Genomic DNA, 13578 nt, shown 5'->3' on the forward strand with positions numbered 1-13578 from the left:
TAATTATAGGCCGGTGAAATAAATAAATAAAACAAATCACACTTGCCTCATGCAAATGACATCATCTGCTAGCAGATGTGATGTTCTCTTTTTTTCCAGAGACACAAGGTGTGAGAAAAGAGAGGGAATAGGGGGCCCTGTGGCTGTGTGATCGTGATTCAGCATGAAACCAGGCAACAAACAGCACTGTCATTATGATCACAGCTCCCAAGGGAAAGAGGACACACTGGAAATTGGGTGCTTTGTCTATGCTGGCTCATTACAGTGGGTCTGTCTAATGAATTATACCCGTGGCTGTGGCTCAAGAAAACTTCAGTTCTGTGTTGTGCTGAGAGTAGGCGGTGTCATCTTTCTGGCAGTGTCCTGAAATAACCCACTGTTAACAAATTTTTGGTTTACCCAGCTACACAAGACAAGATTGGGTCAGACTATGAGAGCAGTTGTTAAAATGGTGTTTTTGCAGAGGGTCACTCTTTCTCAGAAACACCAGCTTTTCTAGGCCTCCTTTCCACCTTGGGACCAGTGGCCCAAATCTCATGGTTGCTCTATAAAATTACAGCTTTGATCTAATTTCATTTAGTGGTCTGGAGGAAATGGCCGTCAATATCTAAGTGCTAAGGAGACTTTCACACTCCCTCAGGTCACCTATATCCTCTGTTCAAATCGATATACAGTAAATGAAATACCTCCTAACAAAGCAATAGTTCTTTTGCATATCTCTCACCTGTTCTACCACACATTCTTTTTTTTATTTTTATTTTTGTTAAACTAATCATCCTTCTCCTTTTAAGTTCTCCCCAGAGTCAAACAAACCAAATAGGTGACAAATCTCCGGATGCTTGGCACACCACAGTTAAACAGTGAGCCTGCAGTTAGGTTGGGTATGAATGGCCACTCACTGCTTGGATGATAATCACACAAGCCTTGTTTATAATATGACTGAGCTTCTTCTTCTGAGCCACGACAGAGAGTGAGAGAGAAAGGAGGACCTTGCACCACAACCCCTTACTAGCTGGGCTTTGAGATTATATTTTTAGAATGAACGATTGGTTTCTTGTCCTTGGAAACAGCCCCGTTTTTTCTTGAATGGGTCAGACACTATACAGTGGATGCTGACTGTAATGTAGTGAAAGGTAAAGGAAACTCTAAAGGCTTCTTTATATACACTATATCATCCCACTTGGTTTTATATGGATCTAAAAGGATGTTGTTATATTCTGCCTGTGAGATGAAGTCATCCTTGTTTAGTGTTACCAGAAGAATATGTGTTTAATGAGATAGGACACACAGAGGACGCACAGGGGATCCACAAAAGTAATAATTTTTTTATGGTCACTTCAGTGGCCATATTGTAGCTGCGGTTTAACTGTGAATTTGCTTGTTTGTGCATACCCCGAGGGCATTTACAGTAAATATGCATACACAGCGCAACAGTCAGGACCAACACACCTGGAGCACAGAGGCATTATTGAATGTGGTTTGCCGTGTTTAAATATGTGTTGAGAGATTGCTCTCCTTTGTTACAGGATATACTTATGGGCCATGTCTAAACATTTGACATGAGTGTACACTCAACTGTATGACAAGGTTTGTATCATAAGGTCACAGGCTTTCTAAAAAAAATAAGAAAAAAATCATTTAACTATCACTATGTCCCACTGTTGTATTCCTAGAGTGTCTGCACGCACACACATGCACAACATACCATGGCCAGTGCACAGCAGTGACAGGAAACACAATGTGCTCTGCTGTTCATCTCACAGATAGCATCTTATCTACAAGCTTCCTCCACACTGCAAGGACAGCAGTGGAAATATAATGCACCATTCAGTCTCTGTTTATCCTGGGGATTAGGAAGAACTATACTGTATATGCTGACGTCAGAGTTATTGCTGTCAGTTGAAAGCTCTGGCTGATACACTGTTCCCCAAAATACACACACACACATGCAATTGACTTCTAAATCTAAATTGATATATACTGTATACGGTAAACAATTTAGAAAAGTCATGCCAGCAGAAAGATTGACAGAAACCACAAATCCAGTTTTTTCTACGTTGTAGTATCTTTCTGTCTTTGAGTTTCAGTGTCAGATTTTGTTAGACACCATTACAAAGATGACATTTCAGAACAGAAACTGGAATGTGATTCAAATTGCACGTTTACATTTAAATTGATTTAAAAACAAGTCTGACAGCCTTTTCTTTCTTTTGACAATGTTACATTTAATCTTTAAAAGTGCAAAAGCATTTTAGTATGATGTAAAGGCCTAAACTCATTTCTTTAAAAATCTTGTGAAGAGGGTGTATTACATGTTTGAGATTTTGAAAAGCAATATCAAAAACATCTGTCAAAAATGCCTCAAAACTATGTAATTTATGAAAAGTTGAATGTATATGAAATAAAAATATACAGTGAAATGTATATAATGACTGATTAAGCACAATGTAATGTAGTCATGTAAGTAATGTATTTCACAACTAAATTAACAATGGCTTAAGTTTTTATTCCCATGAGTATGTACAGTGTGCACACAGACACACAAATACATGAACAAACATACGTCTGTTCTTACTTGTGACAAACCTTAATGACGCTGATGTTTTAAAGTGTTAACCATCACAAGATACCTAATCCTAACTCTTGCCCTAATTTTAAAGTAATCCTAATTCTAACCTTAAAGGAATAGTTCAACATTTTGGAAACTATGTTAATGCACTTTCTTGCAGGGAGTTAGATGAGAAGATTGATACCACTCTCGCAGACAAGAGTGGTATGGATCTTCTCATTTTACTCTCGGTAAGTAGGCAAATACTGGACTTCCCCATAATGTCAAACTATTCATTTCATTTCAGGAAAAAAAACATTTTGCCCAAGAGATGTATTCTTTTCTTAAAATAACCCTTTTCCCGCTCAATATGCATGTCAGATAAGGTCTCACTGATCGCAATTACACAGTATCACACCTACTGTTCTATTATACAGAAAACAGCTAGTGTGATGAGTGAATTTGAATTGCAAATGCAATGTCAGAATAGGAAAAACAAATATTTGACTATCGTTGGAGTGTTTTCACGAAGTTTAATAATAACAAAGGATAGAGGCTGACCCTGTTCAATATGAAAACCTGTTGCGTGCATGTAATGATAGCGATGGAAGAGATTTACGGTTACAAACCTCACAGATGACGCACCATAATTCCACAATGTGCCTCATTATATCATACACCCAACCACTGTGTTAGAAATTGTGCCTCTTAAATGGACTGAGGCGCTTTTTTCCTTGATGATATCTCATTAGCAGCCTGTCAGCTCGACTCACAGCCCCTTCACACCTCCTCACAGCCCTCTCTTCTTCCTACACTCCACCAGCAGGCAATGACATTTGTGTAATGAATGTGGTTCATTTTCAGATGTCTGCCCAATTAGGTGTGAGACACTGTGGACTGTAGGGAAAGTGTAGTTGTATTTGTACAAGTGGAATGTTCTCCGGCAAAACGCTTTGTGGATTAAGAACATTGAATCTCTGCAGGTGTAAGTTATATTAGAAAGATAATTCATTTATTCATGAACTGCAAGTAGGTAGGTTAAGACTTTATATGATATGATAGATATAAGAATATTTTACATAACTTAGTTTTAATAACTCTATCATTAAGCACAGAATATACAGTTTTTCTTCTAATATAAACTTAAACTACCTAGTTCTAGACATTCTACATGCAAACATATATCGGTACTTTTTTAAGTAGGAGTGGGCTGTATTCTAGACAGTATTCTGACGGAAGTATTCCTTCACTAAGATTATAACGGACCATCGTCTTGTAAATAAATGCTTTTTCGTTGCTTACGAATGAATGCAGACTGCTGGTGTTTATCTTTGGCAGTCTGGGTTATGTCCTTAAACTGGGGATGGGAGGGTTTGCAGATGGCAGAGATACAAAAGAAAAGGACACGGGCACTGCCAAGCAGTTGTTATGTCTGCACTTATTGGCATTTGCTAAATTTCTTGGACACTGCATTTTGTATCCTTAGTTGGAGCAATAGAAATAAAAACATAATAAATCACACTGTTCACAGTGGAGTTCTGTTTATCATTGTCATTGTTTATGTTCTGGTGGTCATTAATAATGTGAATATAAATAAAAGAACTAAAATGAGTGGTTGTGTGCTCTTCTACGTTTTTGTTAAGACTGTGAAAATGAGCCTAAAGAGCTTTTTAAGGGTTAAGATTTGGCTTTAGAGTTAAAGAAATAGTTCAACATTTTGGGAAATAACATTAGCTAATTTGCTTTCTCGCTGTGAGTTACATCAGTACCACTCATGTCTGTATGATAGATATGAAACTAAAGCTAGCTGCCAGTTAGCTTAGCTTAGCATTAAGGCTGGAAACAGAGGGAAATAGCTAGCCTGGCTCAGTCCAACTATTATAAAATCTGCCTACCACTACAAAAATAGCAACTCTTAAGTCTTAGTCACCATGATGTTGCTGGGCCCAGCCAAGAAATAGCCATACTGCAACGCCACTAAATTCACAACTTATTGATTTCACAGTTCTGTTATTGTACGAATCAAACAAACCAGTTAGGCTACATGTTAACTGGTGAAATTTAGAGGTGCTGGTAGTTTGATTTTGTTACCTTTGTACAGAGCCAGGCTAGCTGTTTCCTACTGTTTACAGTCTTTATGCTAAAGCTAAATGGCTACTAGTGGTAGCTTATTATTTTCTGTAAGGCTACAAACAGCTGCTTAGCTTAGCATAGATAGTGGAAATGAGAAAACATCAGTCTGAAAGTAACACAACCTGCTTACCAGTGCCTCTAATACCTAATTTTTGTATATATCGTTTTACAGAAGTGCAAAAACAAAAATTTGAGGTTTTATGAGGGGTTATGAACCAAACTATTTCGGGGTGCAGTGACTTCCTAGAGTGTCCACTGGTTGCCAGCAACCTCATGGTGACAATAATGCTCTAAACAACTGAGATATAATGTGTTAATAGGTGTGGTGGTTTAGAGGTGCTGGTAGATGGATTTTGTTACTTTTGGGCAGAACCAGGCTAGCTGTTTCCCCTGTTTTCCAGTCTTTAAGCTAAGCTAACCAGCTGCTTGCTTCAGCTTCATATTGCATTGACAAATATTACATTTTCTCATCTCAGTAAGAAAGCAAAGAAAGTGTATTGCCCAAAATGCCAAAGTCTTCTTTTAAACATGGAACCAAAGCATTGCCATTACATCATTGCCATTACATTTACGTTTCTTCCTCATATAGCAGAAACCTCAAAGAGTCTGAAGGGCTGAAGAGTTTATAAAAATAAATAAATTTAAAAAAAAAAAGCTTTGACAAGAAAGTCTTGATCAGCTCTCACTTTACCTGGTGTGGAGTATCATCCACTGAAGTATAAATTCATAGAGCTTGGATTGAATCCTACTTTGGGACCTTGAGATTTTAAATGAACTGGAGTCAACTTACTGATCAACAGTTTAAAGTAGCAGTCCAAATCTGCGGCTAGCCTTGTAAAAGAATAACAGTTTATAGATGTTAAATATCAAGTAGACAGGCTTGTGGGATATGAAAACCATGTCATCACTTCATCCAGCAACAGCAGAGTCAGCAGCTTTTTTGCCAAAATTTCCAGTTGGTCTCTGTTTTGGCCATTGTGGTTTTGGAATTAATTCCTTGTGTTTCCTGTTCACTCAAGTGGTGCACCACTGGATGAAGGTAATAATCAGTAATAAAATTGAAGAAACATGGTTAAGATAATGAACAATACTGATGACTATTCCTGTCTCAGTGACATCAAGTATACAGTATCTGTAGGAGAGTGTTAAGGAGCTGAGCTGGTTTTGTGTCTGGATGCAGTTTTGGCTTATACAATAGAATATGTCAAGAGTCAGAAGATCTTGTAAACCACTTTGCCTCAAATAAATCATCTATTGATGTGATACTGAATAAAGTTTTGGTTGTCCTGGCCTCCCCAAGTTATTTCATAGTTTGTGCCTGAGATTTTGCCCATAAAATAAACAGATTTAAACTATTTTGGCATAAAATGGGAACAATACTGAGTATCAGCACAAATCCTTGGTATTGGCCTTCAATCTTTACTGGTCATAATTATCTCCCAATTATCAGCCTGTAATTAAAAGTTGGGTTGTAAAACTTAAATTACTTTCCCAGCTGCACATGGTTGAAACTCAGTTCACCTTTTTACGAAACTTCACAAATATTGTACAATAAAACATCAGATTGTCAGTTGCTTTTAATGCGATATCTTTAGGGAATCTTGGCAAGAAAACCAATTTAAAAACTTCTGTGTGCAGCTTTCAATTTGTCAGATGTTTCTGACAGGCGAGTGCAGCTTAAGGAAAAAGCATCGATTCTCTGTTGCTCCACAGACCAGATGGTGCTGAGACACACAGCCTCTCTGTCTCTCACGCATCAGTGTATTCAACAGTCATTGTGTGCAGGATTAGTTCATGTACATTGACGGTTTCTGGCCGGTGCTTCTCGTATAGCCTTCTTTCGACACACTCCCATGCAGACAGGGTGGGTGGAAGCTATTCCCAGCAAACAGGTGCCATCATGTGGCATCAGGTGTCCTTCCAAAAGGTTAGACAGCGATGGGAGGATGGTTTGTCCTAGATATGCAGTTAGTTAGATCAGAGCTGCTCTCGGAGGACACTCTGAGACGGTAGCCACGGACAGTAGGGACAGTGGTGCTGCAAATCTGGGATACAATCTGATTTGCTTATGAAATGAGGTTAGCTCTGTGTGCTCTCACTCCTTTCATGTTAAACAGGGCAAACAAGACTCACAAAGAGATGAGACTTTGCATAACAGCAGAGCAAATATTCATTTGTTATGTGATTGTATGTGAAGTGTGCTCAATTAAAGCCCCAACTGTGAGTGTTCAGCCCTCACAGAAAAGAAGAGAAATAAGCCTCAGTATGCTGCAAAATACTCTTCATCTCCAGAGTCTGACTTAGCAAGGGCACATTTACCTAACAGTTTTCCAGGATCGGTGTCAAACATCTTTCTATTGTTTGGTTTCCATAGAGACTGCAGCCTCTGGTTATGAATCACTGAAACTGCAGACAGGAACAGAGGATCCATTTATGGTCCTAATTGACAAGCTACACGTGATTAATGAAAATGAGAGAAACCAAACAGCTTAATAGAGGTCTGCCTCCATCTATGCTAATTGATCCACTTTAGCTGTCTGTTGATATAGCAAAGGGGAGCCTCATTGTGACAAAAAAGCAACAAGCCTACTGACGAGGGTCGAGCTCAAAAATAAGTACAACTGCCCATCTGGCAGGATGGACCTTTCAACTGATTTACAGCCTTTTGTCTGCCTTTTTCCTCTTTCCTTCCTCTATTTCATGGAATTACTGAAATGTTCCTGAAGCCCTCTTTAAAATTAATTTACAATTGATTTCATTTCAGGCGTATCACAGACAAATTGTGGTTACTGTTTACAGCATTTTAAGGTTTTAGAAATGTCTCTGTTGTGCACACAAAAGCTGTACTTTAACAAATTACACCAACAATTGCAGATGTTATTAAATGTTATTTTATTAGATGTTAAAAAATGAATTCTTTTATTGTAGTAATGAGATGGCTTTGTTTGGAGTTTCATTGAACCAGTTTTTCCCCTCTGTGCTGGAGTCTTGTTTGGCAGCCCAATCAATAAAAATAAAATTGGAGAGCTTGGTGAAATAAGCTTTCTGGTAAGAGTGAGGAAAAGCAGACATCTTTGACATACAGTATGTGGTGAAAAAGGAAGCAGCAGTTTGTGTACTCCCTAGTCAGGGATGAGACCGACCAACGCCCTGTTGGTGCTGCGTTAGAAGCAGTACAACCAGGAGTAAAAGATCCAATGACGCATTTATGCCTCAGCACGAGCTGTGTGTTTTACAATAATGAGAGAGCTTCTATTGCTCTCTCTTGAGCTATTAAATGCCTCTCTGGTCTGTCAACTAATGTTGCTCTATATAGATAAATGTGGTGGGAATTTGTTGTATTGTGTTGTATTTTTTGCTGATTGATGCCTTTGTTATTGTGGTTTATTGTGTAATTAAGGGAGTTAATTATATTTGTGTTTTTGCAGTTGACCTCTGTCTCTATCTGTTTATATTTGTGTCTCTAGCTAATGTGAAATGACTAGACATATAGACCATATTTCACAAAATATCCTTTGTTCAACAGCCTAGCCGAGTAATTTGGAACATGAATAACTCTCCTATAGCTGGTAACTTGCAATAGAGAAAACCAAGAAATTGATTTGTACATAAATTTGTATAGGTAAGGAAAAGAAAAAATCATATAGCCTACTGTCTATGGTCTCATTAGCTGTAAAAAGCATTCCAAGTCAAGTCAATATTATGTATATAGTGCCAAATTACAACAGAAGTTATTTCAGGCCACTTTTCATAAAGAGCAGGTCTATACGGTACTCTTTAATTTACAGAGACCCAACATTCCCCCATGATCAAGCACTCAGTGACAGCGGTAAGGAAAAACTCCCCTTTAATGGGAAGAAACCTCATCCAGAACCGGGCTCTGGGTGGGCAGCCATCTGCCTCGACCGGTTGCTGGCTAAAGCGAGTAATAAACTGAGCGGGGATCAGGATAATCTCATCACCGCAAAATGTATTACCATCACTGCACAGAAAACTGCAGAGCTTTCAGATTAAAACAATTTAGATAAAATATAAAGATTGATTGATGGACTTTTTCAGACATGCAGCATATGTACAGTAATGTGGGCAGTTATGTTTATATATATTTACAATAAATATTTGAATTTAAACACAATTACTATATTTGCTAGAGTACCACAACAATACATCTAAAATATGCAGCTTTGTTTTCCATTATCATTAGTTTGCATTTACTTTTGAAGCACATTTTGCATAAAAGTACATTTTTGTTGATGGGGACAACACTATTTAACATGCCATTTATTTTTGAATAAACAAGTTATTTGACAATAAAAGATGACCTTTATGAAAGTTTACAAGTAATATCCATGAAATGGAAACTTTGCAAATCTGAGAGTCAGGGTTTGCAAAAATGTAAATTTGTGTAAATTGTCTTGGTCCTCAAGTAAACACAAAAACTCAGGAGGACTTCTCTTTTGCTCGAGACAGGACTGTGGGTTGCTAACAAATTTGGTTCTCCTGCTGCAGAGTTCACTGTGATTTGAATGACTTTGAGTTTTTTAAAAACACATGTTGATGCCTTGAGGCCACTTCCCTTGTGTTTTTCTTATTCTTTGTTGGTTGTTTGAGCTTATTCTTGTTCTCTGAGCTTGTACAATTATTCAGTCTTTTCTACAATATTCCCAGATTACTCAGTCTTAATAAGACCAGCATCTTATTGCTGCTGCACAGTGAGAACCTTGCATCTCTGAAATGTCAGCTGTTGAGAGAGTTTTTCTATAACATTCATCATTTTCTTCTTGCATTTTGAAAAGATTGTTTGGTAGTATCACTTGTGGTGAACAGCAGTTGGCTTGTTATAATAAATCACCCTTTATATAGGGGTTATAAATTGTAACTAATGACTTTATTAATAGTTAATAAATCATTCACTAATGCTTTATAGATGAGTTATAAGCCATTAATGAGAACAACCTTTGAAAATTTGTTGATTTACAGCCCTTTAATTCATCAGGATGACATGTGAATGGACTGTTTCCTCTCTGGAAAAAACCTGCAGAGAATCTGGATCAAAATCAACTTCTGAACAACTTATTTCCATGTATGAAAGAAGGCTTGATGGCTTATTAAAACGTGTGAAACACACAAGTATTTATTAATGGATTACTAGCATTTATAACTGAATTATTATTTTCCACAACCTGGCAACCCAAAAGTTTTTCTTATGACTGGCTAATAAATTATGTGTGCATTAGTAAATTATTCATTAAACTATTATAAAGGATGACTTATTAGAAAGTGTTGTCATTATAAAATTCTCTTACTATATGATGTCTGAATTCCAATATGTGTCCTGTACAGATACTAAAGCTCCTGTGTAAACAGTACACACATAGTAGGAACCAGTATTTTCACTTAATATGTACCCAAGAAGAGGTTGTTTTGAAGTTTACTGCAGCTGCTACCTTTTTGTTTTTCTCTCTCATACAAGCAAATTAAAGGCAAGTTGTTTCTCTCTGGAAAACCAAGAGTTGTACAGAGCGCTCTGTGGGAACAATGTGTAAGCAGCTGCTGGTTTCAGCAGCTGATTTGGCCATTTAAGGAGTCAGCAATTATCTTTACTTTTGTCAAATCTTACTTATGAATTAGCCAGCACAGAAAGGTTTTCTGGCACTAGGATGGACAGGTGTGACACTGATCCATGCATTTGTCTGAGGTGTGAACTGAATTATTCATGAGCCCAAAACAAACTCTTCCCTACAGCTGAAGGCGAGTTACAAAAAACAAAATTGATAAGTGGACAAAACTTGGAATGTTTTGACTACATGGAGTTATATTTCCCTAAAATATACAGATCAGTTCTTTATAAATCTACTTCCTTGCTCTTGAGTCCTGTTTTACTATAGTCCTGAAACATGACACAAGTTAGGGGGGTTTAGCCTTTAGTGACAGAAACGTGACGACTGTATCTAATATCAGCTATGTTAGAAATGTACACTTTTACAGAATGATGGTGAATATTCACACCGCTCTCCCATTTCACAACATAATATGAATAATAATCATGTGATAGCACTGCTTGCTTTTACACAACAAAAAAAAGGTATGAAAGGCCCTCAAGAGAAGGGAGTCTACGTGGGTTGGGAGTAGAGTATTATGTGCGTGTGTGTGTGTGTGTATGACATTGTCACTGCAACAGTGGCGGCCATCTGAATAATTCATAAAGCTAATCAATGATTAAAGGTCTGTTGGGTGTCACACCTCACACTACAAGAGGGTGACTGTATGTTATTCAGGGTTATGGAAATAATAGGGGAGAACAGGGTAAATCGAGCCAATGGGTAAAATGAGCCACTCCCTTTATCTAGGTAACCATAAACAAAAGTAATCATGTGACCACAAATTAAGAAAGTTTATATCACGTTACTCAATCCATCTTGGACTCAAGCACATGGAGAGAGTAGTAAGCAAAACAGAGCAAAAAAAAAAAAAAGATTTTTGTCATGCCAAGTGAATTCATCATGTTACTAAAGTTATCAGTCTTGTATCTTAATTGAAATAGATATGTTTTGGACATTATACATGTTAATTTACATCAGTGTAAGCTACAAAACAATGTCGTAAACTTAGCATAACTGTGGATCTGAGCCACTGTGTGAAACAGTTTTGTCAAAATGGAGGTTGTGGGGTAAAACGTGCCAGTGATGTTGGGGCAAGTTGAGTCAATGGCTCAATTTACCCCCAGAAATTATTTTCTGATATTCTAGAAACTAGAGACACTGTTCACGTTAATGTTTGATCACTGTTACAAGTTTTATAATGTTTAGGAATAAATACCTAATTGTTGACTAATGTTAAGTTTAAGCCACACACAAACATGCTGTATATACAAACGGGTGACAAATTAAAAGAAAAACCAACATAAAGTGTCTTAGTAAAGTGTTGGGCCACCACGTGCCACTAGAAGAGCTTCAATGCGTCTTGGCATTGATTGTACAAGTCTCTGAACTCTTCTGGAGGAATGAACACCATTCTTCAAAAAGATATTCCCTCATTTGGTGTTTTGATGATGGTGGTGGAGAGCGCTGTCTAACACAAAATCTCCCATAGGTGTTCAACTGGGTTGGGATCTGGTGACTGTGAAGGTCATAGGATATGATTCACGTCATTTTCATTCTCATCAAACCATTCAGTGACCCCTCGTGCCCCGTGAATCGGGGCATTGTCATCCTGGAAGAGACACTCCTATCAGGATAGAAATGTTTGATCATAGGATAAAGGTGATGACTCAGAAAAAACTTTGTATTGATTTCCAGTGATCCTTCCCTCTAAGGGGACAAGTGGACCCAAACCATGCCAGCAAAATGCCCCCCAAAGCATAACAGAGGCACCAGTGATTTCATATTAATATTAATAATGCACCGATAGCAATTTTCTTGGATTTTTGGCGATTCTGATTTTCGTTATAAGAATTAAATTAAAATTTAATAAAATTAAAAAAATTTTTGGACTTAAAGGTATTACAAATTGCAAGCTTTGTGTCTTCTTCACTCACGCTAAAGAACTTCCATACCAACGACAATGTGTGCGTGTGTGGCTGTGGATTTCTGTGCGCTGTATGCGCCACATGCATGTTGTGTGTGTGTGGCTACACTGTCTGTGCTGCAGTTGCTGCTGTGTGCGTGATTTGAACCGTAGTGTGGTTATGTGAAAATTTGACTGGCAAAAAATTGGATATATATTACTTCTTTATCAATTAACAAGTTCGAGTCCTCGTCTTCAACTTCCAGCTCTGAATGCAGTCAATGCTCGAGTCCAAGTCTGAGTTTGAGTCATCAGTGCGCAAGTCTGAATCGTGTCACGAGTCCTGAAAATCAGAACTCGAGTCCGAGTCCTGGACTTGAGTACTACAACACTGTATATAGTAACTATTATTTGAAACAAATACACTTTTATTTAGCAGTAAAATCATCAAATGTAAAAAGTGGCTCATGTTACCCCGTTCTCCCCTATGGATGGTAAGGTAAAATGTCGGTCAAGATACAGTAGAAAAGAAAGAAGTCGAACTCACATAATCCTCTTTCCCTGCCTTTCTTTCTTTCTTTCTGGCAGCAAAATATTGTATTCATTGCCAGTTTTTGTAACATAATAAGGATTTAATCTGTACTAGGGGTGTGCCACATCGTATCGTTCATGATAATATTGGTATAATTTTTAATATGATGAAAAAAAATGATGAAAAAAGGTCAAATGAACAACAAACCACGGTAATATGTAAAGGCCACAGATCAATGATTCGCAACGAGACTGGATGCAACTTGCAAAAGAATTATGATGATGACCGTGTCCATTGCAACGACACACTGGCATACCCCAATACTTCTGTGTTGATACACTGTATTAAGTGGATTAGCTGGATTTCTGTTTGTTTTTGATAGCATACAAGCTACGTTACTATCTATGAACAGATTAAACGTTACCACCGTTTAGCTGGTGACCGGTGTTTTTTAATGTTAGCTAACTTAACTCACAGCATTAGCTTAACGTAGATGAAAAAGAACAAGGCTTAACTTGTTGGACACAGTCAGGATGCTTGCAATTGAGCAAAAGGCGTTGTTTTTGTTCGTAAAGTGAATGCTGTTCTTCAAAAAGTTGGATGAGCTGGTCCTCCCACTCCTCTGTCCACAAATCTGCCATGCTTTCGTACTGGCCTGTGCTGTTTCCTGATTGGCTGAAGAGAAATAGCTATGTCCTTACGTTCTAAAACTGCACCTGGAGACCATCTCCTGAAAACCAGTTATGAAACACTTGGACACTGTTTACAAAAACATGAAAGAAGGTGAGTTATTAGATTAATATCAGTGTCTTCCAAAACTTTGTTAGGTAGCACTTTGACTGATGACTGAAATGGTAGT

The sequence above is a fragment of the Thunnus maccoyii genome, chromosome 17, assembly GCF_910596095.1.
Source record: "Thunnus maccoyii chromosome 17, fThuMac1.1, whole genome shotgun sequence".
NCBI lineage: Eukaryota > Metazoa > Chordata > Actinopteri > Scombriformes > Scombridae > Thunnus > Thunnus maccoyii.